The 24,999-nt window shown below is 45.9% G+C and overlaps 1 protein-coding gene across 1 annotated transcript in view; it reads left to right on the top strand.

Annotated features, from left to right (window-relative positions):
- The first annotated feature begins 1,050 nt into the window (after positions 1-1,050).
- The window catches only part of dse (dermatan sulfate epimerase), a 104,904-nt gene continuing 80,955 nt past the window's right edge, over positions 1,051-24,999 (top strand). Inside the window, exon 1 of the mRNA XM_085997363.1 lies at positions 1,051-1,291. The gene's annotated coding sequence lies outside the window, so the exon portion shown is untranslated. The remainder of the gene's footprint in view (positions 1,292-24,999) is intronic.

Consider the following 24,999-nt stretch of genomic DNA (forward strand, 5'->3'; position numbering starts at 1 on the left):
TCACGTCACTCCCCCACTCTCCTCCCCTCACTCACTCCCCCTCCTCCCCTCACCACTCCCCCCTCCTCCCCTCACTCACTCCCCCCTCCTCCCCCTCACTCACTCCCCCTCCTCCCCTCACTCACTCCCCCCTCCTCCCCCTCACTCACTCCCCCCTCCTCCCCTCACTCACTCCCCTCCCCCTCCTCCCCTCACTCACTCCCCCCTCCTCCCCTCACTCACTCCCCCCTCCTCCCCTCACTCACTTCCCCCTCCTCCCCTCACTCACTCCCCCTCCTCCCCTCACTCACTCCCCCCCTCCTCCCCTCACTCACTCCCCCCCTCCTCCCCTCACTCACTCCCCCCCTCCTCCCCTCACTCACTCCCCCCTCCTCCCTCACTCACTCCCCCTCCTCCCCCATCACTCCCCCCTCCTCCCCTCACTCACTCCCCCTCCTCCCTCACTCACTCCCCCCTCCTCCCCTCACTCACTCCCCCTCCTCCCTCACTCACTCCCCCTCCTCCCCTCACTCACTCCCCCTCCTCCCTCACTCACTCCCCTCCTCCCTCACTCACTCCCCCTCCTCCCCTCACTCACTCCCCCCTCCTCCCCTCACTCACTCCCCCCTCCTCCCCCTCACTCACCCCTCCTCCCCTCACTCACTCCCCCCTCCTCCCCACCACACCCCCCCCCCCTCCCCTCCACCCCCTCTCCACCCCTCCACTCCCCTCCACCCTCCCCTCCACCCACCCCTCCACTCCCCTCCACCCACTCCCTCCACTCCCCTCCACCCCTCCCTCCACACCCCTCTCCACCCACCCACCCCTCCACTCCACCCACCCACCCCTCCACTCCTCCTCCACACCCTCCACCCACCCCTCCTCCCCTCCTCCACCACCCTCCACCCACCCCTCCTCCACCATCCCCTCCACCCACCCCTCCTCCACCATCCCCTCCACTCCCCTCCTCCACCATCCCCTCCACTCCCCTCCTCCACCATCCCCTCCATCCATCCCTCCCTCCCCCGCTCACTCCACCATCCCTCCCCCCCCCGCTCACTCCCTCTCCCCCGCTCACTCCCTCTCCCCTCACTCCCACACACTAATCTCCGGCTGGTGACGTTGTCCTTCCCCCTCCTCTCCCTTCACTTTTCACTGAGAGCTCCCGGCGAGCCGCTGTTTGCACCTTCAGCTGAAAATGCACCGTCTTTGGGAATAGCAGCGACCGGTGTCTTTTGTCTTGCCTCCCGGGAGCAAAAAACGTACAACATCACCTCGCGTCTCCATCGGGGTCCACGGCGGAAAATTAAAGGTAACAAAAATTTCGAGAGAGAAGCAAACCCAGCGGGCTGGGAATTTTGTGCACGTTCTTCTGGGTTTTAAAAAAAGTAAAAAAAAAGTTGATTTCCAATCCAAGTGTGGAGGAAATGGCCCGCGGAGGTGAGTTGGGCGGGCGGGCGGCGCGAGGCAGCGAGCGAACTCTGTCCCGGGAACGGCCCGGGGATCGGGGCGCCTCGAGCCCACCCCCCGGGGCTGGGCGAACCTTGCTGCAACTCTTCCCATCCGCACTCGTAGCACACAACCGGTTAAATGGGGTTTAAAGGGAATCTGCTCAATCCAGCCAGTTTTTGCAAGTGCCCGGTTATAAAGTCACTGGGGAGAAGAGCGGCATTGCGAGGAGAGACCGACGGCTTGCTGCTGTCACTGATCCCTTTGCTAGTTTGGGGAGTCATCGCCCCGACTACTTGTGCCATTTAAGTGGTGGTTGTGTGCAGGGAGACACAGCCAGGGGATTTCGTCCTTTGCCCAGAGGTCTGATTTTTAATCCGATCCCCCCCCCCCCCCCCCGGACTGCACAAGGAACTAACTCCGCGCGGTATCGCTCATGTGGTGGGAACCGACCCACCCCCCCCCAAAGACAGCCGTCATAGTCGTTGAGAGAGCAGCAGCCCGAGAGTGTGCGGCGGGGAAAGTGGCAGGTTTGTGCCCCGTGCTTTCTACTCGGTGCCAATGCTTTACGGGGCACAACGCACGATCGCTTTATGGGGATGGGGGGAGACTTGGAGCCGCAAACAAATCAAATCTCATTTGTTTTCTTTTTGGATGGAGTTGCTAGAAACTGACAAAAGGACTCAGTTGTTAGGCTTTGGTGGAAACTTTTTATTATTATTAACCCTTTAATTGCCAGGTTATCCTTACTCTCTCCCTCCAAGAAGTGTTGTTATGGAGCTGAAAATTCTACTGTAGAAATAGTGAAGTGAAAATGTATGGCAGTATCAGCCCCTTAATAAGGACATCTTTCTCCAACTGAACAAAATGCAAATAGAGCTATAGAAGCTTACATTACAGAAGGAGGCCACTCGGCCCATTGTGTTTAATGCTGGTACATAGGATATACAGCACAGAAACAGGCCATTCGGCCCAACCAGTCCATGCCGGCGTTTATGCTCCACACGAGCCTCCTCCCGTCTTTCCTCATCTAACTCTATCAGCATAACCCTCTATTCCCTTTTCCCTCATAGGCTTGTCTAGTCCCCCCCTTAAATGAATCTATACTATTCGCTCTAACCACTCCACTGTGGTAGCGAATTCCACATTCTCACCACACTCTGGGTAAAGAAGTTTCTTCTGATTCCCTATTGGATTTCTTGGTGACTATCTTATATTGATGGCCTCTAGTTATGCTCTTCCCCACAAGTGGAAACATTCTCTCTGTATCCACTCTATCAAAATTTTTCATATCTTTGCTTGTGTGTAATCATGAGGGTTGTGTAGCACTAAGGCATGCCACAATTTTCTGGCAAGCCATACCGAATAAGGCCAAGATGATGAACATATATGACTATGCTTTAATGTTTAAAGCAGCGATCTTGGTTTGCAATTACTAATGCACTCCCAGGGTCCCCTTGACCTAACTTCCAAAGGACTCAGATAGCCAAAGAGAAATAGTGCTATTATTGCAGAAAGTGCTTTATTATCAGTATACAACAATGGAATTAATGTGCTATGTCAACAACAACTTACATTTATATAGTGTCTTTAACATAGTAAAACATCCCAAAGCATTTCACAAGAGCATTATCAAACAAAATTTGACACTGAACCACATAAAGAGATATTAGGACAGGTGACCAAAAGGAGGTAGGGTTTAAGAAGTGCCTTAAAGAAAGAGAGGTTTAGGGAGGGAATTCCAGAGCTTGGGGCCGAGGCAGCTGAAGGCACGGCCACCAATGGGGGAGAGATGAAAATCGAATATGCGCAAGAGGCCATAATTGGAGGAGTGCAGAGATCTCAGAAGGATTCGGGCTGGAGGAGGTTACAGAGGGGCGAGGCCACGGAGCGATTTGAAAATAAGGATGAGAATTTTAAAATCAAGGTGTTGCTAGATGGGAGTCAGCGAGTACAGGGATGATGGGTGAACGGAACTGCAAATTAGGATACAGGCAGTAGAATTTTGGATGAGCCTACGTTTACAGAGGGTGCATGCTGGAAGGCTGGCCAGGAGAGCATTGGAATAGTTGAGTCTAGAGATAACCAAGGCATGGATGAGGATTTCAGCAGCAGATGAGCTGAGGCAGTGGTGGAGACGGGCGATGTTAGGGAGGTGGAAGTAGGTGGTCTCGTTGATGGAGCGGATATGGGGTCTGAAGCTCATCTCAGGGTCATATAGAACGTAGATGTTGCAAACAGTAGCCAGGGAGAGTGTTGGAATCAACAACAACTTGTATTTATATAGCACCTTTAATGTAGTAAAACGTCCCAAGGCGCTTCACAGGACAAAAAATTGACGCCGAGCCACGTAACAAACTAGGGCAGAGGACCAAAAGCTTGGTCAAAGAGGTAGGTTTTAAGGAGTGTCTTACAGGAGGAAAGCGAGGTGTAGAGGTTTAGGGAGGGAGTTTTCGAGCTTAGGGCCTAGGCAGCTGAAGGCACGACCACCAAAGGTTGAGCGATTATAATCAGGGATGCTCAAGAGGGGAGAATTTGAGGAGTGCAGATATCTCGGATGGGTGGGTTGGGGGGGGGGGGGGGTGGTGTTATGGGGCTGAAGGAGTTTACAGAGATAGGGAGGGGCGAGGCCATGGAGGGATTTGAAAACAAGGATGAGAATTTTGAAATCAAGACATTGCTTAACCGGGAGCCAATGTAGGTCAGCGAGCACAGGGGTGATGGGTGAACGGGACTTGGTGCGAGTTAGGACACGGGTAGCCCAGTTTTGGATGACCTCAAGTTTACGTAGGGTAGAATGTGGGAGGCCAGCCAAGAGTGCGTTGGAATAGTCAAGTCTAGAGGTAACAAAGGCATGGATGAGGGTTTTGGCAGCAGATGAGCTGATGCAGGGGCGAAGACGGGCAATGTTGTGGAGGTGGAAATAGGCGGTCTTAGTTATGCCACGGATATGTGGTCGGAAGCTCATTTCAGGGTCAAATATGACACCAAGGTTGCGAACAGTCCGGTTCAGCCTTAGACAGATGCTAGGAAGAGGGATGGAGTCGGTGGCTAGGAAACAAAGTTTGTGGCGGGGCCGAAGACAATGGCTTCGGTCTTCCCAATATTTAATTGGAGACATTTTTTGCTCATGTTGGACAAGCAGCGTGCCAAATCTGGGTGTTGTCAGTGTACATCTGGAACCTGTGGTTGTGTTTTCGGATGATGTTGCCCGAGGGGCAGCCTGTAGATAAGAAATAGGAGGGGGCCGAGGATAGATCCTTGGGGGACTCCAGAGGTAACGGTGCAGGAGTGGGAAGAAAAGCCATTGCAGGTGTTTCTCTGGGTACGACTGGATAGATAGGAATGGAACCAGGCGAGGGCAGTCCCACCCAGCTAGATGATGGAGGAGAGGTGTTGCAGGAGGATGGAGTGGTCAACTGTGTCAAAGGCTGCAGAAAGGTTTAGCAGAATGAGGAGGAATAGTTTACCACGACCACAATCACATAGGACGTCATTTGTGACTTTGATAAGGGCCGTTTCAATGCTGTGGCGGGGCGGAAACCTGATTCGAGAGATTCAAACATGGAGTTGCATGAAAGATGGGCACGGATTTGGGGACATTACAGAGCAATCCAGAAATGATGATGGGTAGAAATATGATGACTTCAGGGATGCATTCCCCCCTATCCTCAGTTGAAGACCGGTATAGTTTAAAGTTATGGTATGCTTCAATTCACTTTGGACTAAGAATCACTAACGCTATAGCTATAATATTAGTTTTTCTTAAGTTTCACATATTGCTAATACGTAATTACAGATGAAATAGCACTTCTAAAGCTTGAACATGTTTCCCAGGTAGCATTCTACCTGACTCAGACAGGATGGAGGGAATGTGGACTGGCTGAGTCAGGTGTGTGTCTGCACAAGTGCAAAGAATTAATCATTATAAAGATACCTCTCAGAAAAGAAAGAAACAAAAACAAGCCACTGTATTCCAAGAAATGTGGAAATTTAGGAAAATGGAACTGGTTAATCTACTTAATAATAGAGATGTGTTGGAAATTGCACATCGTAGGTAGCACATATAATGGCAAATTAGTGTTTACATTCTTTGAATTATCTTTTGGATAAAGGCTTTTCTGGTGACAAACATTATTTTAAAAATCATGCATTGCTTGTTGTTTAATAGGATATGTAAAATGGTAATTAAACTTCCAAAAATTGGACAAATCTTTCACCTCCAAAAGGATTGGTGGGAGCCAAAAGGAAGAAAGAGAACAGGCAAGGAAGTGTGTTAAAGTTAAAGGAAAACAGTTAAAATAGAAATACGGGGTTAGATTAGATCGGACAGAAAATGAACCTGATTCCTGAGATTTGCGTATCTTTATTACTGTAATATTAGTGTTTGATTCAGCGCTGCGTCATGGGAGCTAAAAATATTTTATAAAAATGGTTGGCCCAGGTATACTGTCATTTCCAAGAATCTGCTATAGTCTGAGGATTAATTTATCTCCCGCCTGTCTTCAATTTCAAGCAAGTTTTCAACGCTCAATTTAAACAAAAATAATGGCCCAGAAATTCGGGTCCCAACGCGTGAGTACGGACGGAGTACTCACGCGTGGACCCGATGGAAGTGCCGGAATCTTGCATGCACTACGCATGCGTGGGAAACCGGCACTTCCGATCCTCTGAACCAAGGGGTTCAGAGGTCGAACGCGTGCGCGCGGGAGTCTGTGCGCGCGCGTTGAACTTCCTTTTTTTTTCCAGGTTTTAACGTGTGGGTAAGTCTGTACATTTTAGAAATGTGAAAAGCAGTCGTAAGGACTTCATTTTCAAGGGTAAGTGGTCAATTATTTAAAATTAAAGCATTTTTTCCACAGGTTTTTTACTTTTAAATACTTTAAAGCAAGGTAAGTTTATTTTAGCCCCGTTTTTATATAAAATTATTTTTTTCAAAAATTTAAATTTTTGTTTAAAATAGTTATTTAATGTCATTTATAGTTTATTTACAAAGTGTGATGTTTAAAAAAAATTTATTTGAAGGTAAAGTACAGTTTTACAGCCTCAGCATTTATACGTTTTGACAGGTCTATCTGTCAAGACTTATGAATGGCGCATTCCCAGCTCCGATTGGCTGTCTGTTGCTCATGTGATCCCAGGGGATGCTTCGCGCTAACTACGCCCCTGGGACACGCCAGCATAGCGCGCCGGTCTCTGGGACAGGCCTCGGAGAGGAATTCCACGCAGGCCAAGAGGTCAACTGCCGGCGCGCTAGGTAAGTGTAGGTCGGGGGCTTGCACCCGCGGGAAGCCCCCGACCCGAATTTCTGGGCCAATCAAACATTTTGTAGAGATAAGTTGCAAGAAAGCAAATGAATGTTAAAATGAATCATCGAGCTGAATTTTAATGCAGGAGGCTGGTTGGGGCGGGGGCATTCGAGGTGGTCGGGAAACCCGGGAGAACGGGCTTCTTGCAGGCCCTGCTGACTTTGATGGCAGGGCCTGATTTGAATGGGAAGCCTCTGTTTCCCACCTGCAGCCAGCCAGATTGAGAGGCTGGCTGGCTCCAGGCGAGTAGGCCTCTGGCACTAGGCCATAGAGAGGAGGGAGGGAGGGATTGCGAGAGGGTCATGCTGGGAGAAGATCGAAGGGGGGGACATGGGTGGGGGTGCGAAGTGGATCGGGGGTTGAGAAAAGATAATGGGGGTCAGAAGTGGATCGGGGGCCAGGAAAAGAGTGGGGGGGTGGAGGTTTCCGAAGAGGATCGGGAGCTGGAGGAGCAGCACTGGGAGGGGAGGGGTGGGGGGCGGAGGCCTGTGAGGTGGGGGCGGGGGTGGGCGGGGCCTTGTGGACGCATTGAAAGCCTGGGAGGGGAGGCCTAGGGGGTGATCAGACACCTCCAGTTGCAGGGGGTGAGTTAGAACATAACAAGAAATAAGCGCAGGAGTAGGTCATACGTCCCCTCGAGCCTGCTCCGCCATTCAGTAAGATCATGGCTGATCGTCGACTTCAACTTCACTTTCCCGCCCAATCTCCATATCCCTTGATTCCCAGAGAGTCTCAAAATCTATCTCAGCCTTGAATATCCTCAAAGACTCAGCATCCACAGCCCTCTGGGGCAGAGAATTCCAAAGATTCATAACCCTCTGAGTGAAGAAATTCCTCCTCATTGCAGCCTTAAATGACCTAAACCTGAGACTATGCCCCTTAGTTCTAGACACTCCAGCCAGGGGAAACAATCTCTCAGCATCTACCCTGTCAATCCCCTTCAGAATCTTGTATGTTTCAATGAGATCACCTCTCATTCTTCTAAACTCCAGAGAGTATAGGCCCATTCTACACAATCTCTCATCATAGGACAGCCCTCTCATCCCAGGAATCAATCTAGTGAACCTTCGTTGCACCGCCTCCAAGGCAAGTATATCCTTCCTTAGATAAGGAGACCAAAACTGTGCACAGTACTCCAGGTGTGGTCTCACCAAGGCCTTGTACAATTGTAGGAAGACTTCCTTACTCTTATACTCCAACCCCCTTGCAATAAAAGCCAACATGCCATTTGCCTTCCTTATTGCTTGCTGTACCTGTATGCTAGCTTTCTGTGTTGCTTGCACGAGGACACCCAAATCTCTCTGAACACCAACATTTGAAAGTTTCTCACCATTTAAAAAATATTCTGTTTTTCTATTCTTCCTACCAAAGTGAATAACTTCACATTTCCCTACATTATACTCCATCTGCCACCTTACTGCCCACTCACTTAAGTCTATCTATATCCCTTTACAGACTCTTGTTCTCCTCCCAGCTCACTGTCCCACCTAGCTTTGTATCATCAGCAAACTTGGATACATTACACTCGGTCCCTTCATCTAGGTCATTTAATATAGATTGTAAATAGCTGAGGCCCCAACACTGATCCTTGCGGCACCCCACTAGTTACAGCCTGCCAACCTGAAAAAGATCCGTTTATTCCTACTCTCTGTTTTCTGTCCATTAACCAATCCTCTATTCATGCTATTATATTACCCCCAACCCCATGAGCCCTAATCTTGTGTAATAACCTTTTATGTGGCACCTTATCGAATGCCTTTTGGAAATCCAAATATACCACATCCACTGGTTCCCCTTTATCTACCCTGCAGTTACATCCTCAAAAAACTCTATAATAAATTTGCCAAACACGATTTCCCTTTCATAAAATCATGTTGACTCTGCCTAATTATGTTTTGATTTTATAAGTGCCCTGATACCACTTCCTTAATAATGGATTCCAGCATTTTCCCGACGACTGATGTCAGGCTAACTGGCCTGTAGTTCCCTGTTTTTTCTCTCCCTCCTTTCTTGAATAGCGGGGTTACATTTGCGACCTTCCAATCCGCTGGGACCATTCCAGAATCTAGGGAATTTTGGAAGATCAAAACCAATGCATCCACTATCTCTACAGCCACCTCTTTTAGAACCCTAGGATGTAGGCCGTCAGGTTGAGGGGATTTGTCGGCTTCCAGTCCCATTAATTTCTTTAGTACTTTTTCTCTACTTATATTCATTACGTTAAGTTCCTCCCCCTCATTAGACCCTTGGTTCCCCACCATTTTTGGTAGGCTTTTTGTGTCTTCTCCTGTGAAGACAGATACAAAATATTTGTTTAACGTTTCTGCCATTTCCTTATTCCCCATAATAATTTCTCCTGTCTCAGCCTCTAAGGGACCAACATTTACTTTTACTACTCTTCCTTTTTACATACTTGTAGAAATTCTTACAATCTGATTTTATATTTCTTGCTAGTTTTCTCTCATTCTATTTTTTCCCTTTTTATCAATTTTTTGGTCAACCTTTGCTGGTTTCTGAAACTCTCCCAATCCTCAGGCTTATTATTATTATTTGCAACATTATAAGCTTCTTGTTTCAATCTAATGCTATCCTTAACTTCTTTAGTTAGCCACGGTTGGATCACTTTTCTCGTGGAGTTAGGCAGAGATCCTGGATCCAGGAGGTAGGTGTAAAGGCACTTACCTCCTGGATCCAGCAGTCCTTGCCTTGCTGTAGCTGCCGGGTTTTACGAGGTGTACAAAACCCAACCAGCTACAGTTAAACACAAAATGGAGGTAAAAGTTAAATAGATGGCCGGCCTCCTGGCAGCGGGTTGACTGCCCACCTCCGTCCCGCCTCTGTTAAAACTGGAAGTAGATGGGTTGGAGGCGGGTTCTGGTCAGGATTCTGATTTTTAACACTTTAACTACCCCCACGCCCCCAACCCACCTGTTTTTTTAAGGTTAAAATTCCCCACATAGTTCTTCGTCATCTTTTTCAAAATGAAACAGTTACAAAGCTACCACTTTAAGAAATGATGTTGCTGTGGTGATATGATCCAATACGGTGTGCCCTACATGAATGTGTGCCAGGGAATGTTAAGGGTTTCAGCATCGTAGATTAGATGCTGCAAAATCTGTTTCTTAACTCGGTGGCACCCAAAGCAATTTGTACTGGAGTCAGTTTGAGTGCAATGCTTGGTATCAGTGGAACTATAGTTCATTTTCTGAAAAAGACCCAAAGAAATATCGTTCATTAAAAAATGCACAAAACAATTTAATTTTACTCGTGGAATCTTTCAAGGATGCATTTTAAATTTGAGCAGGGTTCCCTGGCAAACATACCCCAGGAAAGAGAATAGCACTTCCAGGAGAGATAGGGGGTGGAAAACTCACTAAGGAGAAGCAAGCAAAACAACTTTTAAAATTGCATGGTCATGAACATCTGATAATAAATTCTTGATTTATTAAGTAATCATTGCACTTCTGCTTTATGTTCAGTTTCTGGCATTATCCCTATTCACATTATCTAGATGTACGAGATTTCTCTAACTATATGGCCGCAAGAGGCGGGTCAGAGGTTAAAGTCCTTTTGATTGACGGCAGGTCCAGAACCCGCCGTCAACCCGCCTTCAAACAGCCTTCCCAAGTGTCGGATCCTCGATTTACGAATGGACCCGACACCTAGCAGTGGGAAACAGATTAAAGGCAATGCACCTCAATGCTGTCAAACACTGAGAAATCAACTGTCAAAATAAAATTGTGCATGGTCCCTTTAAGGAAACCGGCAGATGACGCGTCATCAGACCCGCTTCCAGTTAATTGGTCATTCAAGGGAAAATCATGTCTGTGGAGCGGAGGCAGCTGGGGGCGAGACTGGAACTTGGAAATCAGCTGACCCGCACCCATCCTGACACCGAACGCAAAATCCCGGCCTATGTGTTGCAACATTAATTAGTCAATCTCTCTCACTGTCTGTTGTACATGCTGACTTTTAATTTTCACCTTCTGTGAACATTTTTAGAAAGAGCGATGGCTTTTGTGTGCTATTCCTTTTGCCGAATCAGAGGATACACTGCTTTATAAAACTAGTTCACTAAGGCCTGACAACAACTATCTCTTCTGTTCCCAGCAGAGCCAGAGATCCCTGTTATGAAACGGTTTCTCTCACTGTCCTCACCAACTATCGTCCCATCCCCAACTTCCCTTTCCTCTCGAAGGTCCTTGAACATGTCGTTGCATTGCAAATCCATGCCTATCTCTCCCGAAACTCCCTGCTTGAATCCCCTTAATCAGGTTTCCTTCCCTCCCACAACACTGAAATGACCCTAACCAAAGTCATAAACAGCATTCTGTGACTGTATCGTGGTTCATTATCCCTCCTTCTCCTATTCGACCTTTCTGCCTTCTTTTAAATGGTCAACCACACCATCGTTCTTCACCACCTCTGGTCTGTTGCCAGCTCAGTGGAACTGCCCTCACTTCGTTCTACTCTTACCTATCTGATCATAGCCAGAGCATGCTCAAGTATTAGAACCTCTTCCCGGCTCTACACTGTCACACAGGGAATCCACCAAGGATCCATTCTCGGCCCTTTCCTCTTCCTTATCTACAAACTGCCCATTGGCGACACCATCCACAGGCATGGGCTCAGTTTCCACATGTTTGCTGATGATACCCAGCTCGAACTCTCCACCAGCTTTCATACCCCCTCCACTGCCTCTTGCTATCGGAGTGCCTATCCGACGACATCTCTTGGATGAGTGCTAATTTTGTCCAACTCATTATTGGGAAGACTGAACATTGCTACCGTAGTGGATTGAAGTTTGTACAGGATGAGAAAATCGGAATAGAGACTTCTCTTTTTGGAACAGTGCATGAAATATATTAATAGAGATTTAACACGAAATTTGATATAATGTGAAAAAAAGTTGTATTATATTCTCAGGTGTGTTGGCAAAGTATTATTGTAGATTTTGAGTTAATAGAGTAAGACCTCCAAGGCAGCTATCATGTTTTGAGCAGGATATACCCTCTTTTGTGCTCAGACTTTCATCTCTACAAACATATAGTGCTTTGTCTACTTTCTCAGCATAAGCTACAATTGACAATGATTACCTGTGAACAATAATTTGTAAGGACAGAACACTGCACCAGTGGCAGCATCATTATAGTAATTGTAGCTTTTAGGGTATGTAACCTAGAAAGTAAACTGAAGAGCCCTGATGGCAATGTCAGAGTGTGTTATAAACTGCAATATAGATCTTTTCATGGACTAAGGTTTAAAGTTGGTTAAAACTGAAATACCTTGTAATAGTTTTGGTTCGGGTGCATGCCTACATTACTGCTCTGTGGCACAGGGCCTTCATCGCCTCCCACTGTCCACCATTTGGGCATGTGAAGAAGATATAAATGTTTTTGCTGCAGGTGACGATTGTTCACTTTGCTCTGAGGATTTTTGTTTATTCAATGTGTAGAGATGAATAGGAACTACATTTCAGGAAGGTGTGCTAAAGAAATGTGCAGTGCCACAGTTCTTTCCTCCCAGGTTTTATTCTGAACTAGAGAGTGGTGAGAATGTGGAACTTGTTACCAGGGAGTGGTTGAAGTGAATATAGTATAGATACATTTAAGGGGAGGCTAGATAAGCATATGAGGAAGAAGGGAATAGAGGGTTATGCTGATGGTTAGATGAGGAAGAATGGGAGGAGGCTCGAATGGCCTGTTTCTGTGCTGTATATCCTATGTAAAAATTGTTGAATCTATTTTCTGATGGAGAAAGAATTTCATTTAAAATCCTCTTCCTTATTTACAAATTGCTCCATGCCCTTACCCTTTCCCCCCCCCCCCCCACTACCTCTCCAACCATACAAACCATTTTAAAAGAGTCTAGGGAAGAGATAGCAGAGGCACTATTACACATATTTAATAATTCGTTAGAAAGAGGTGTAGTGCCAGAGGACTGGCGGATAGCTAATGTTACAACTATATTTAAGAAAGGAGATAGAAAATACCCAGGGAACTATAGACCAGTCAGCTTAGCATCGATGATAGGAAGAATAATGATGCTGCATTTGCGCTAGTCTTTACGTTCCGGTGTAGACTAATTAGCGCCGTGGGAAGTTTGAGCAAAAGTTCCCGTCAGCAGACGGGTGCAGAAAATGGTGTAATTTTCAGCACAATTTCTGCGTATGTGCGATCCAGGGAATTTGGTGCAATTGTCACGCCATCAACTTTCAAGCAGAATGGGAGCTAACACGCCAATCCTACTGACAGAGTTCAATGCTCAAGTGTTGTGTGACAACATGCTTAAAAGTGACAACTAATTCAAAGAAGCAGGAGATGGGTAAAATAATTACATAGTGCATTAATAAGGGGGTGTTACCTCAAATTTTCAAGGAAGAATCAATGAGGTAGTTTTGGTTATTATTACCAAGGGTGATATGTTGAATATGAGATCCATTAGCGAAGGCAGGCTTGTAAAAATATGAGAACATCATTGTGCTCCAGAGCTTTAGAAGTTTGCTCAGCATAACTAGGTGTGCCCACCCCAGGGTATCCCATGTGATTTCCAGTGTAACCAGGGGAATCAATGTTAATTTTGGGCATGCTATTCCATATGCAGAGCATATAAATATGCAGGTTTTGGACCATAGGAGACTTGGTCTGCTCAGTTACAATGAACACAAACCAGAATTGTAGGGAAACACTTTTTGTTGCAAACTTGCTAAAAATAAGTATAATTCAGTTAATGCTTGACACAGTTGCCTGCTTTCTTCTGTGAAGGCCCTTTGGAGTCAAAAGCAGTGTCACAACCAGATGACATGTGAATTTCTGTCAAGCATCTGTTTTGAATTGGCTGAAAGACCAGGGGGGGCAACTCCATGGCATCAGACCACCTCTATGTGTTAGATCCTAAGGATGATTGGCAGTTTTATTTAATTACGGCAAATACATATTGATTTCCTTTGTCACCCAGCTCTTCAGTTCTTCTGAACCCATCGAGTTAGAGGTTGGAGGATATGTGGTGTTTCAGTGAAATCTTACATATAAGTTATGTTACAGATGCTGATCAAGTCTAATATTACTAAGAGAGTTAAAGTACTTCTTTGATTGCGTGCTCCCAGGGAGGAGGTGCATTCACAGGGAATGCAGGATCGAGATGGGGCTACAACATTGTAGCCCTGATTTTCCAACCCAAGCTCCCTGTGGGTACAGCTCCTTGTTGGGAGTATGGCATCACAGAATAACACTTTTAATGAAGTGTAATGTTTTGTATAACCTAGGAGGTGCAAATTAAATGTTCTGTTATCAACTGAAAAATGTTTTTCTGCTACATTTTTATTTAGAGTCTGAATTACAAGCTCTGATAGCTTATTTATTCTTCTACTATCTGATTGGGAAAATACCAGAGAGGTCATGCTGATTCCAATGACCTAGTTACAGTAACGAGGGTTTCAATTTGCCCCCAGCAGCTCTATGTCACCAGATGTACGACTCCAGTTATTCAGGAATGAGGGTTCACTTGTGGGAATGGTCTTTGGTGCTTGGCACAAGAAATATCAGAAGAAACCCCAGAAATGTAATGGGGTCAATCATCTAAATACCTGAGACCCCTTTCACCAACTCAACTGACCAATTGTGCACTATGTAGTGGCCCAGTACATCATCTTTTCCTCTGCATTATCTTAACTCCCATGGAAATCTAACCATGCATTTGCTGATACTGTAATCCGTAGCAACAGAAAGAAACTCTCCGGACAAAGCTGATAGAAAGGGATAATTTTATTAGTCGTCTTACTAGCTGGCAGCACAGATCAGAGAATTTGTGCGGACAGACATTGCATACTGATAAATACCATCACCTTAATTCACTATAAGCGATTTGTGCATGTGTGTTTATTGCCTTTGACCCCAGTGCTTCTCCTTGGTGACAGTGTCCAGTGTGTTTTTTCTAGAATTGATTCTAATGCTCCTTTTCAGTACTTCATCAGTAGGAAGCTATTATTGAGCTGGCCAACTTGTGCTGCGTCACTGAATGGTTCTGCAACTAGTTCCACCAAGTCTGATGATGTCAGACCTTGCAGGGTGTTTTGAATAGTCTCGATGACTACACACAAACATACGCAATTGACAGGCAGGAAAAGACCAGCTGGTCCATCAGGCCTGCCCCACACCATGATGGCTGCAACAACATGACTAAACAGAGAAAAAACTCAGGGTCAATAAGGGAAAAACTACGCTGGCAAAAACCTTCCTGACCCCCTCAGATGATCAAAACCAGCCCAGGAGATCATATGGACTGAGCGTTATCTGTAAAGACATTTAGCTTCTATAATGTGCAGAGATGATACAGAGAGTGATCGTGCTCAGATAGCAACCTTTTATAATCGTGCTATTTCTTAGATGCATAGAAAAGGCATATATCAAATACCTTTAGATATTACTTACATGACAATATATTTTGTGCCATGATAATGTGCTTGAGTGTATGTCCGAGTGACACTGTGTGAGTAGGTAGACCAGAAAAGTCCTAGCCCTGAGCCTCGGAACTCTCTGCCCCATTTCCTAGATGTTCTCAATCCTAAGCATCTTCAAGAATGCAGTCAAGGATTTATTGTTGCAGGTCAGCCTCCCATTCAGATCTGCTCATTCTGTTTTGTGTCACCACTTCCTGCAGGCACAGAATTAGTGTTGAGATGTTGGAAGTGCCCGTCCATCAGCCCATGTGTGAGTGCATGAAAATGCACCATGTGGTAAAGTTGTTGTTAGAAGGATTTGTTGCATGAAGTATTCTTAAGATCTTAATGTGCCTAGAGTTTCAGTGATAGGTTACAGCCAATATTTGTGCCCTGCTGTAATCTGGGAATGCAGGGTAAGCATTCAAAATGTTTGTGATTTGAACGTGGCAACACTTGATATGTAACAGAGTGCAAGGAAGCAGTTTGTGGTACTCATACTTTGCCCATCTACAACGCAGTGATGCCTTGGCTGAAAACTACTTAATTTAACACTACGTGTAAATGCAATCTCTAATAATCTATTATGGATTGTATTGGCATGTTGTGCCACCTCATGCCAGGCTCTCGTATGTGGAATGACAAACAGCATTTGAGCTGCTGCCTCCAGAAACATGGGTGGGGCTGCTCTACAATTTCAAGGAAGTCCCCTTTGGAAACACTGCTGCCCTTTCAATAGCTGCAGCAGCTCCTCATAACCCACTCCCAACCCTGCGAGCTCCCAGCAATTTTCAGATTACACAACGGGAACTCGTGCTCAATGTCTAATTGGGGTTGTCCCCAAAAGATTCACCATGGTCAGCCACAATGTGCTATTTATCCACATTCCATAGTTTATATGAAATCTATACCATGGTGGATACACGTGCATTTCCAGCAGGTAGTAATCAGGACCATGAATGAATCTGACCAATTTTCTACTTCCCAACCAAGAGGTGCTTAGTGCAATTGTAAAAGTCCTACTGCTGCTTCAGCTGAGATCAGATTACAACATAGACCAGACATCAAAGCTAGTCTTTGTGGCTCTGCCACTTACTGGATAAATTCACAGAGCCACTGGGGGAGTTCTTGTTGTTTTTTTTGAATAAAAGATTTGCCTCATGTGATTTTTCTGTCCTTCAGTATGTTACATGCACTGAATACATTCCATTCTCATACTAGTGTATTTGAACTGAGAATCAACATTTGGGGAAAACATTTACGGTGCCTTTTCCCAGTGAGGTTTTATTATGTCTAGTGAAGGGGTAGTCACTCTTTCTGAACGACATCCATGCCACAGATAAACACTTTAATATGTAACAGATGCCGAAATGCAGTCGCAGATCCATGGAAAAATTGACCTGTATAAATATATGAACAAGAAAATAAGGCGAGCAAGAGAGAGGTATGACCATTGGTTTCTTATATCTTAATAATTTAATTGTTTCCATATTTTGCTTGGTGCTATCTCTGATATACACAAGAAAAACACTGAAGAAATTCAAGTATCATAGCATTAAAGCAGAGCTGTGTGAATAGTCACTGTGGTGAAGATACAACTATGTTACAGATGAAGTATCCTGCAGATGTAAACACACTTGGGGTGACATTGCACAGACTGATAATATAAAGAAAGTGTTACCTTGTTCATATGAAATTCCTCTGTTCACTGATTTAACAAAGACATTGGGACTGATTTACACTTGGTTTGCCTAGTAAGAACGGGGTGGTAGCGATCCTAAAATTGGAGTGCCGCACCTACTACCCTGTGCCCGCTTCGATCCCCTCTGCTGCCATTTTGCGCAGTGCCTTCACAAAAGTGGCTCAGGTGTCCCCCTAAAGCAGACGAGAGCTTTGTTAAGGTATGCAAATTGGGGTCCTACGATGTACATAGGGCCCCCATTGTAATTTTGAGGTATAAATGGGTGGAGCGTGCATGGCACAGAGTCCATCCATTTTTACTGGGTGGTGAACAGGCTAACCAGTGGTCATTAAAGGGACTGCTGGAGGCTGCTCACAAAATAGCCCTGGATATATTTCATCTTTATTTTTTCAGTGACGCCAGAATGAGCAGCAGTGCTCATCCTGAGCCCACAAAACAATTCCGGCTGTTGTCAGCCGTCAGAGGCCCCACCCCAGGATTGGCTCCCCATCCCAGGCTCTGGCTGTCGGCCAGCTCAGCGTGGAAAACAGATGATTTTCTGCCCTCCCCAGAACCGGCAAGTTGCAGTGGGATGCCCACATGGTGCCCACAGCTCACTGGTAAAGGAGGCTGGGTCTCCCGCTGGCAAGAATGGGTGGACAGCGAGTGTGCTTTTTCCGCCTTCCACCCATTCTCCGCCGGTAGTTAAAATCAGCCTAAAAATAAATAGGTTAATGCTTTCATTAAAACAGCGGATGTAGGAATTTGACATAAATGTGTTAACGTGATTCGGTGCTAATATTGCTCAGTGGAATGTCACCACAATTAATTCTCAGTGTATTCCATGCCTAATTGTGCAAGGATATTAAAAAAAAATGTATTGCCTACATAAACTGTTGCAAGAGCCTGAGAAAGTTCAACACTCAAAAATGCAACCAGTTATGTAAAAGCAAAGGAACATTCCAGAATTCATGCGTAGGCCAATATTCTTTGCTGTGTTCATTGCCATCATTAACTTGAAAAGTTCTTTTACCGCAAAAGCATAATCTCCTAAATTAATTAGGGTCGTTTTCATCTGCCCAATTTATTGAAATATCCTTCAGTATTCTGTCGGCGCTAAACAAACCTGGAGAAATATTGAAAGCCTTTGCCATTAGTTGCTGGCCTAGAAACCGCAAACCCCCACGTCAAAACCAATGAGCAAGAGGGACCGCGCTAAATTGGTCCTCTTGCATCAGCTGGACGCGACCGACATGCTGGGGATGCCAGTCACACTCCAAGAGGCAGTGCGGGGGTCATGAAGAAGATGATGATCGGCTGGCGGGAACGTCAGCACTGGAGATATGGTGAGTTTGGGAGGAGGAAATCGGGAGAGGGGTGAGCGGTGGCCAGCCTCGGCCCGCAGTTTTAATGTGGAGCGCTCCTGTTCCTTCTGGCTCCACATGCAAGTGAGTGAAAAATCTGCTGCGTACCTTTTTGACGGCAGCCTCCAGCGGTCCGTTTAAAGATTGTTGCTTTGGCTGCTGTGCATCTGATAAAACTAACCTTGGTATGAACCGTGCATGCTGCAGTCAGGCGCGAACCTATTTCGCAAGGGGGCCTGAAATAGGTGTTCGGCCCACAATTTGCATGGGCAATGGACCTACCGCCTGCTTCAGGTGTGCCCGGGATGATTACAAAGCGCTCTAACCAGTATGGCACATACCCAGCGCGGAATGAGCTTCGCTGTATGATGTGCCAAATAACTGCCCGAATCCGTGAAGTTAAAGTTTAAGACTGAGGGCTTTTAAGTAAGAATCATGGCAGAGTTAACAGAGTTCATCATCGACCGAGCCCTTGGTAGAACATACCAGAAGAGGGGCGGGGCCAGGGAGGAGCATTAGTGGTTCCCCCCGGTGGAACATTCCAGACATTACAAGTACAAGTACAAATATCAGAACACAGAGTTATTTCATCACATTCACCCCCTGCTATAGATTCAGTGTCAGGAGGTCTGATAATCCTCTGGGAACGATGTAACTCTTGCTGAGGCTCCTCCCGGAGTACTAACTCCGGTTCATTCGAATTCCCAGAATCATCAGTATTTTCCACACTGAGGGTTTGTGGCTCTGAAGGTCCAATACCACGATTGAAAACTCTACTCTCAGAGTCGAACTCCTTTCGAGCTCCAGCAGGTGCAAGATCTTTAATAGAGACCGTATCCTCTCGCCCATCCGAATATTGAATATACGCATACTGGGGATTAGCATGGAGGAGTTGTACTTCCTCCACCAGTGGATCAGTCTTGTGGCCTCTCACATGTCTGCGCAACAACACAGGGCCCGTGGTCGTCAACCATGTGGGTAACGATACTCCATTAGTAGCTTTTCTTGGAAAACTAAACATCCTTTCATGAGGGGTGGCATTCGTCGCTGTACACAAAAGAGACCTTATGGAATGCAGCACGTCTGGCAGGACATCCTGCCAGTGAGAGGTCGGCAGGCCTCGTGACTTCAGAGACAGTACGATAGCCTTCCACACTGTCGCATTTTCTTTCTCGACCTGCCCATTACCACGAGGGTTATAGCTGGTAGTTCTACTCGTTGCAATCCCCTTCGATAGCAAAAACTGTCGTAATTCTTCGCTCATAAAGGAAGAACCCTTATCACTATGTATATAGTTAGGCATGCCGAACAAGGAAAACAGTTGGCAGAGGCATTTAATTACAACAGCATTAGTCACATCCGGACAGGGGATAACAAAAGGGAACCGAGAGTACTCGTCTATAATATTAAGAAAATAGACATTACGGTCGCTCGATGGAAGGGGACCTTTAAAATCGAGACTCAAACGCTCAAATGGTCGAGTTGCTTTAATAAGATGAGCTGGCTCGGACGGCTTATAGAAGCGAGGTTTGCATTCAGCACAAACATGACAGGTTCTGGTCATTGTCCGGCCCTCCTCAATAGAGTAGGGTAGATTGTGGGACTTAATGAAGTGGTTCATTCTGGTAACCCCAGGGTGGCAGAGTGCGGCGTGGAGACTTTGAAGCTTATCTGTACCTAGACTAGCACATACTCCTCGTGACAAAGCATCCGATGGCTCATTAAATACTCCAGGCCTGTACTGAATATCATAGTCATATGTTGACAGTTCTATTCACCATCTTAAAATCTTATCATTTTTGATCTTGCCTCTCTGCTTAGTGTTGAACATAAAGGCCACGGATCGCTGGTCAGTAATGAGCGTAAAACGTTGGCCAGCGAGATAATGTCTCCAATACCTGACTGCTTCGATAATCGCCTGTGCCTCCTTTTCCACTGAAGAATGTCAAACTTCTGGTCCTTGCAATGTACGAGAGAAGAAAGCTACTGGTCTACCAGCTTGGTTAAGAGTTGCTGCCAACGCAAAATCAGATGCATCACTTTCCACTTGAAAAGGGATCTTCTCATCCACGGCACATACCACTGCCTTCTCAATGTCCCGTTTGATATTAAGGAAAGCCTCCTGAGCTTCCGCCGATAGCGGAAAAGACGTCGACTTAATAAGAGGTCGGACTTTATCTGAGTAGCTAGCCACCCACTGGGCATAGTACGAGATGAATCCCAGACACCTTCTTAAAGCTTTTACAGTGTGAGGTAAAGGTAATTCCTTAAGTGGGCGTAATCTTTCAGGGTCTGGCCCGATTACCCCATTCTCCACAACGCAACCAAGAATACACAAATGTGTAGTATTGAAGGTACACTTTTTTCGTTGTAGGTCAGGTTTAACCTCTTTGCAGTCTCTAGGAACTTCGCAAGATTTTGATCATGCTCCCGTTGGTCACGCCCACAGATGGTAACATTGTCCAGGTACGGGAATGTTGCTTCCAACGCGTATTCATCCACCATACGATCCATCTCCCGTTGGAAGACGGATACCCCATTCGTCACTCCAAAGGGCACCCGAAGGAATTGGTACAGGCGCCCATTAGCTTCGAAGGCCGTATAAGGTCAGTCTTCTATTTTGATGGGGAGTTGATGGTAGGCAGACTTTAAATCAATGGTGGAGAACACGCGGTACTGAGCTATCTGGTTCACCATCTCAGAAATACGAGGCAAAGGATAGGCGTCTAATTGGGTATACAAGTTTATAGTCTGGCTATAATCGACCACAAGTCTTTTCTTCTCATTAGTTTTAACCACCACCACCTGGGCACGCCACAGGCTACCACTGTGTTCGATGATTCCCTCCCGTTGAAGCCTTTCCACTTCCTCTTTTATAAATGTTTTATCTTCTGAACTATACCGTCGACTCCTAGTCGCTATAGGTCTACAATTAGGAGCAAGGTTCGCAAACAAAGAAGGCGGACTTACGTTTAAAGTAGAAAGGCCGCAGACTGTGAGTGGAGGCTGAGATCCACCATACTTAAGGGTAACGCTCTCATGCTGACACTGGAAGTCCAAGCCTAATATTAAGTTCACACACAACTGAGGTAATATGAGGAGTTTAAAGTCCTTATACTCCGTATCCTTAACGGTCAATGTGACTTTACAATATCCAGTTACCTCCGAAGTAAGGGATTTGGACGCCATCACAATTTCACTTCGAGTAGGATACACCTTCAATGAACAGGAGTTAACAAGGTTGGGGTGTATAAAACTTTCAGTACTGCCACAGTCTATCAAACACCCAGTAGGACGATCATTAATCTTGATGTCCATCATAGATTTTGACAAGGAACACGGTATGGTCTGGTCAACCGTAGCCGAGGCTAGAGTAAAACGATAGGCGGCAGCAGAGAAGACCTTGGATACAGGATTACCCTTACACACTTTACTAAAATGTCCCCGTTTCTTACATTTAAAACAGGTAGCCTCTCTGGCTGGGCAACTTTGCCTGGGGTGTTTAGATTGGCCACAAAAATAACACTTAGACCCATGGGGCACAGCCGCAACAATAGGATTAAGTGGGGGCTCCATTGGTGTTATGGATGCCTCCATACTCGGAACACACGAGGCTGAGAGAGATGCATGGGCTGATGCATACACTTCTGAATTCTTCTGGGCTACACCTAACGATCGAGCAGCAGCGACGACCGTTTTTAAAACTAACGAGTCGTTCTTGAGGAGTCTCTGTCTAATATAATTAGATCGGAGGCCAGATATGAAAGAATCGCGGATGGCTTCTTCCTGATACACTATGGCAGAGACAGCCTTGTAGTTGCAACCCTTAGCCAAAGCCTTAAGGTCCTGCAGGAAATCGTCCAGAGATTCCTCGAGTAATTGCCTGCGAGTACATAGATACATAGATACATAGAAGATAGGAGCAGGAGTAGGCCATTCAGCCCTTCGTGCCTGCTCCGCCATTTAATGAGATCATGGCTGATCCTTTAATTCAGTATCCCGTCCCCGCCTTCTCTCCGTAACCCTTAACCCCTTTTGCCCGTAGAAATATATCTAATTCCCTCTTAAATATATTTAATGAGCTGGCGTACACTGCCCTCTGTGGCAATGAGTTCCACAGGTTCACCACTCTCTGAGTGAAGAAATTCCCCCTCATCTCTGTCCTAAATGGTTTAGCCCTTATCCTTAAATTATGTCCTCTAGTTCTGTTCTCACCCGCCAAGGGAAACATTCCTTCTGCATCCAGTCTGTCTAGACCTGTCAGAATTTTATACACTTCTATGAGGTCCCCTCTCAATCTTCTAAACTCCAGTGTGTACATCCCTAAACTACATAGTCTCTCCTCATAGGTCATTCCCGCCATTCCTGGTATCAGCCTGGTGAATCGCCGCTGCACCCCCTCCATGGCAAGAACATCCTTCCTCAGATGAGGCGACCAAAACTGTACACAGTACTCGAGGTGTGGTCTCACCAGTGCCCTGTACAGCTGCAGCAAGGTATCCCTGTTCCTGTATTCTAACCCTTTTGCTATGAAGGCCAGCATACCGTTTGCCTTCTTGACCGCCTGTTGCACCTGCATGCTCGCCTTCAGTGACTGGTGTACAAGAACACCCAGGTCTCTCTGTACTTCCCCCTCTCCCAATCTATTGCCATTTAAATAATAATTTGCCCTCCCGTTCCTGCACCCAAGGTGGATAACTTCGCACTTGTCCACATTATAGTGCATCTGCCATTTATCCGCCCAATCGCCCAGTCTGTCCAAATCGCTCTGGAGCTTCCTGGTCTCTTCCTCTGCGCCCACCCCACCTCCTAGTTTAGTGTCGTCTGCAAATTTGGAAATGCTGCATCCGACTCCCTGATCCAGGTCATTAATGTAAATTGTGAACAGCTGGGGGCCCAGGACAGATCCCTGTGGTACCCCACTTGTTACTGCCTGCCATTCAGAAAATGAGCCGTTTATTCCAACTCTCTGTTTTCTATCTGACAGCCAGTTCCCTATCCACGCCAAAACTTTCCCCTTTATCCCATGAGCCTCAATTTTCCATGCTAATCTTTTATGTGGGACCTTATCGAAGGCCTTTTGGAAGTCCAGGTACACCACATCTACTGGCTCTCCCCCATCTATTCTACCAGTTACTCCCTCAAAAAATTCCAATAGATTAGTCAAGCACGATTTACCCTTTGTAAATCCATGTTGACTCTGTCCTATCCTGTCCCCATTTGCTAAGTGCTCCGCTATTTCATCCTTAATGATGGACTCCAGCATTTTGCCCACAACTGATGTAAGGCTTACAGGTCTGTAATTACCTGCTTTTTCCCTACCCCCCTTTTTGAATAGTGGGGTAGACAGGAGATACCTGGCGTATACTTCGTTAACCGACTTAAGGTACTGGGCTTTAAGAGCTGCGAGGGCCTCTTCATATGTAGTAATATCTTCAATTATAGAGTAAGTTTGATGACTTACCAAGTTGGTTAGAAGACCCAACTTGTTAACCGTCGAATCGAACGATGCGATGAAGTGTTCAAAACATCGGAGCCAATGCGTAAATTTCTTCGACGCGTCTGCCGAATGCGTATCGATATCCAGACGCTCTGGTTTCAAAAATCGATCCATCTTCCAAAAGTTGTTACTTAATAAAATTGATGTGCCAAATAACTGCCCGAATCCGTGAAGTTAAAGTTTAAGACTGAGGGCTTTTATTAAGTAAGAATCATGGCAGAGTTAACAGAGTTCATCATCGACCGAGCCCTTGGTAGAACATACCAGAAGAGGGGCGGGGCCAGGGAGGAACATTAGTGGTTCCCCCCGGTGGAACATTCCAGACATTACAAGTACAAGTACAAATATCAGAACACGAGTTATTTCATCACACTGTACACCATATTAAACCTTTAAGTGCCTGTTTTCCCCCTGGAAAATGGGCACTGCGCGATCCAGTTTCTAGGCCACTGTGTCAAACCAGTTGAAAATGTTTTTAAATGATGTTATGCTGTATACATCTCCTCAATTATATTTTATATATTGTGATACAGTGTACAGCTATTTCACATGGTGTCTCAGGCATAAAATCAAATGCTTACTAAGTTAGATCTGGCCAGAGCCTTGCCAGTTGCATAGAACTCATGTTGGTTTTCTCTAATGATCTGTTCAGTTAACCATCATAATCAGGCTGGCCTCAGATGCCACAAGGCCATTGTCATCACACCCTCTCTTCTGTCGGCTCCTGCATATGTCTGGCTATTCACCATTCCATTCAGATTTGCCTACAACAGTCCCTTCATCTCGGCTTTGGTCTTCCACATGACCTTTCTTAGCTGACAACCATTCCAGCACAATCCAAGTGTACCAATCCTCAGCCTTGCAGTACACAGCTGTCTTGATCCATTTTAGTGTGAGTGTTGAGGTGTCTTTTATATTAAATAGGTTATTGTGTGTATTAAAATAACGCCAATTAGAAAATCCAGGCTGGAGTTTCTTCCAGTTGCCTTATTCAGAGGAATGGCATAGGGAAGATTTCTCTAGAAATCGATCCGAATGTCTCGCTGCTAAATTTAGTCAGCTACTGATAACATTTTTGATATTGTCACATCTAATTTTTAAAACTTACAACTTGCAGGGCTGTAGGGAAAGAGTGGGACTAATTGAATAGTTCTTTCAAAGAGCTGGCACCGGGCCGATGGACCAAGTGGCCGCCTCCTCTGCTGTATCACAGAAACCCCACAGTGCAGATAGAGGCCATTTCGGCCCATCGAGCCTGCACCGACACATATCCCACCCTA

This window comes from Somniosus microcephalus, chromosome 9, assembly GCF_052327205.1.
Source record: "Somniosus microcephalus isolate GS21.2 chromosome 9, FLI_Smic_1.0, whole genome shotgun sequence".
Classification (NCBI taxonomy): domain Eukaryota; kingdom Metazoa; phylum Chordata; class Chondrichthyes; order Squaliformes; family Somniosidae; genus Somniosus; species Somniosus microcephalus.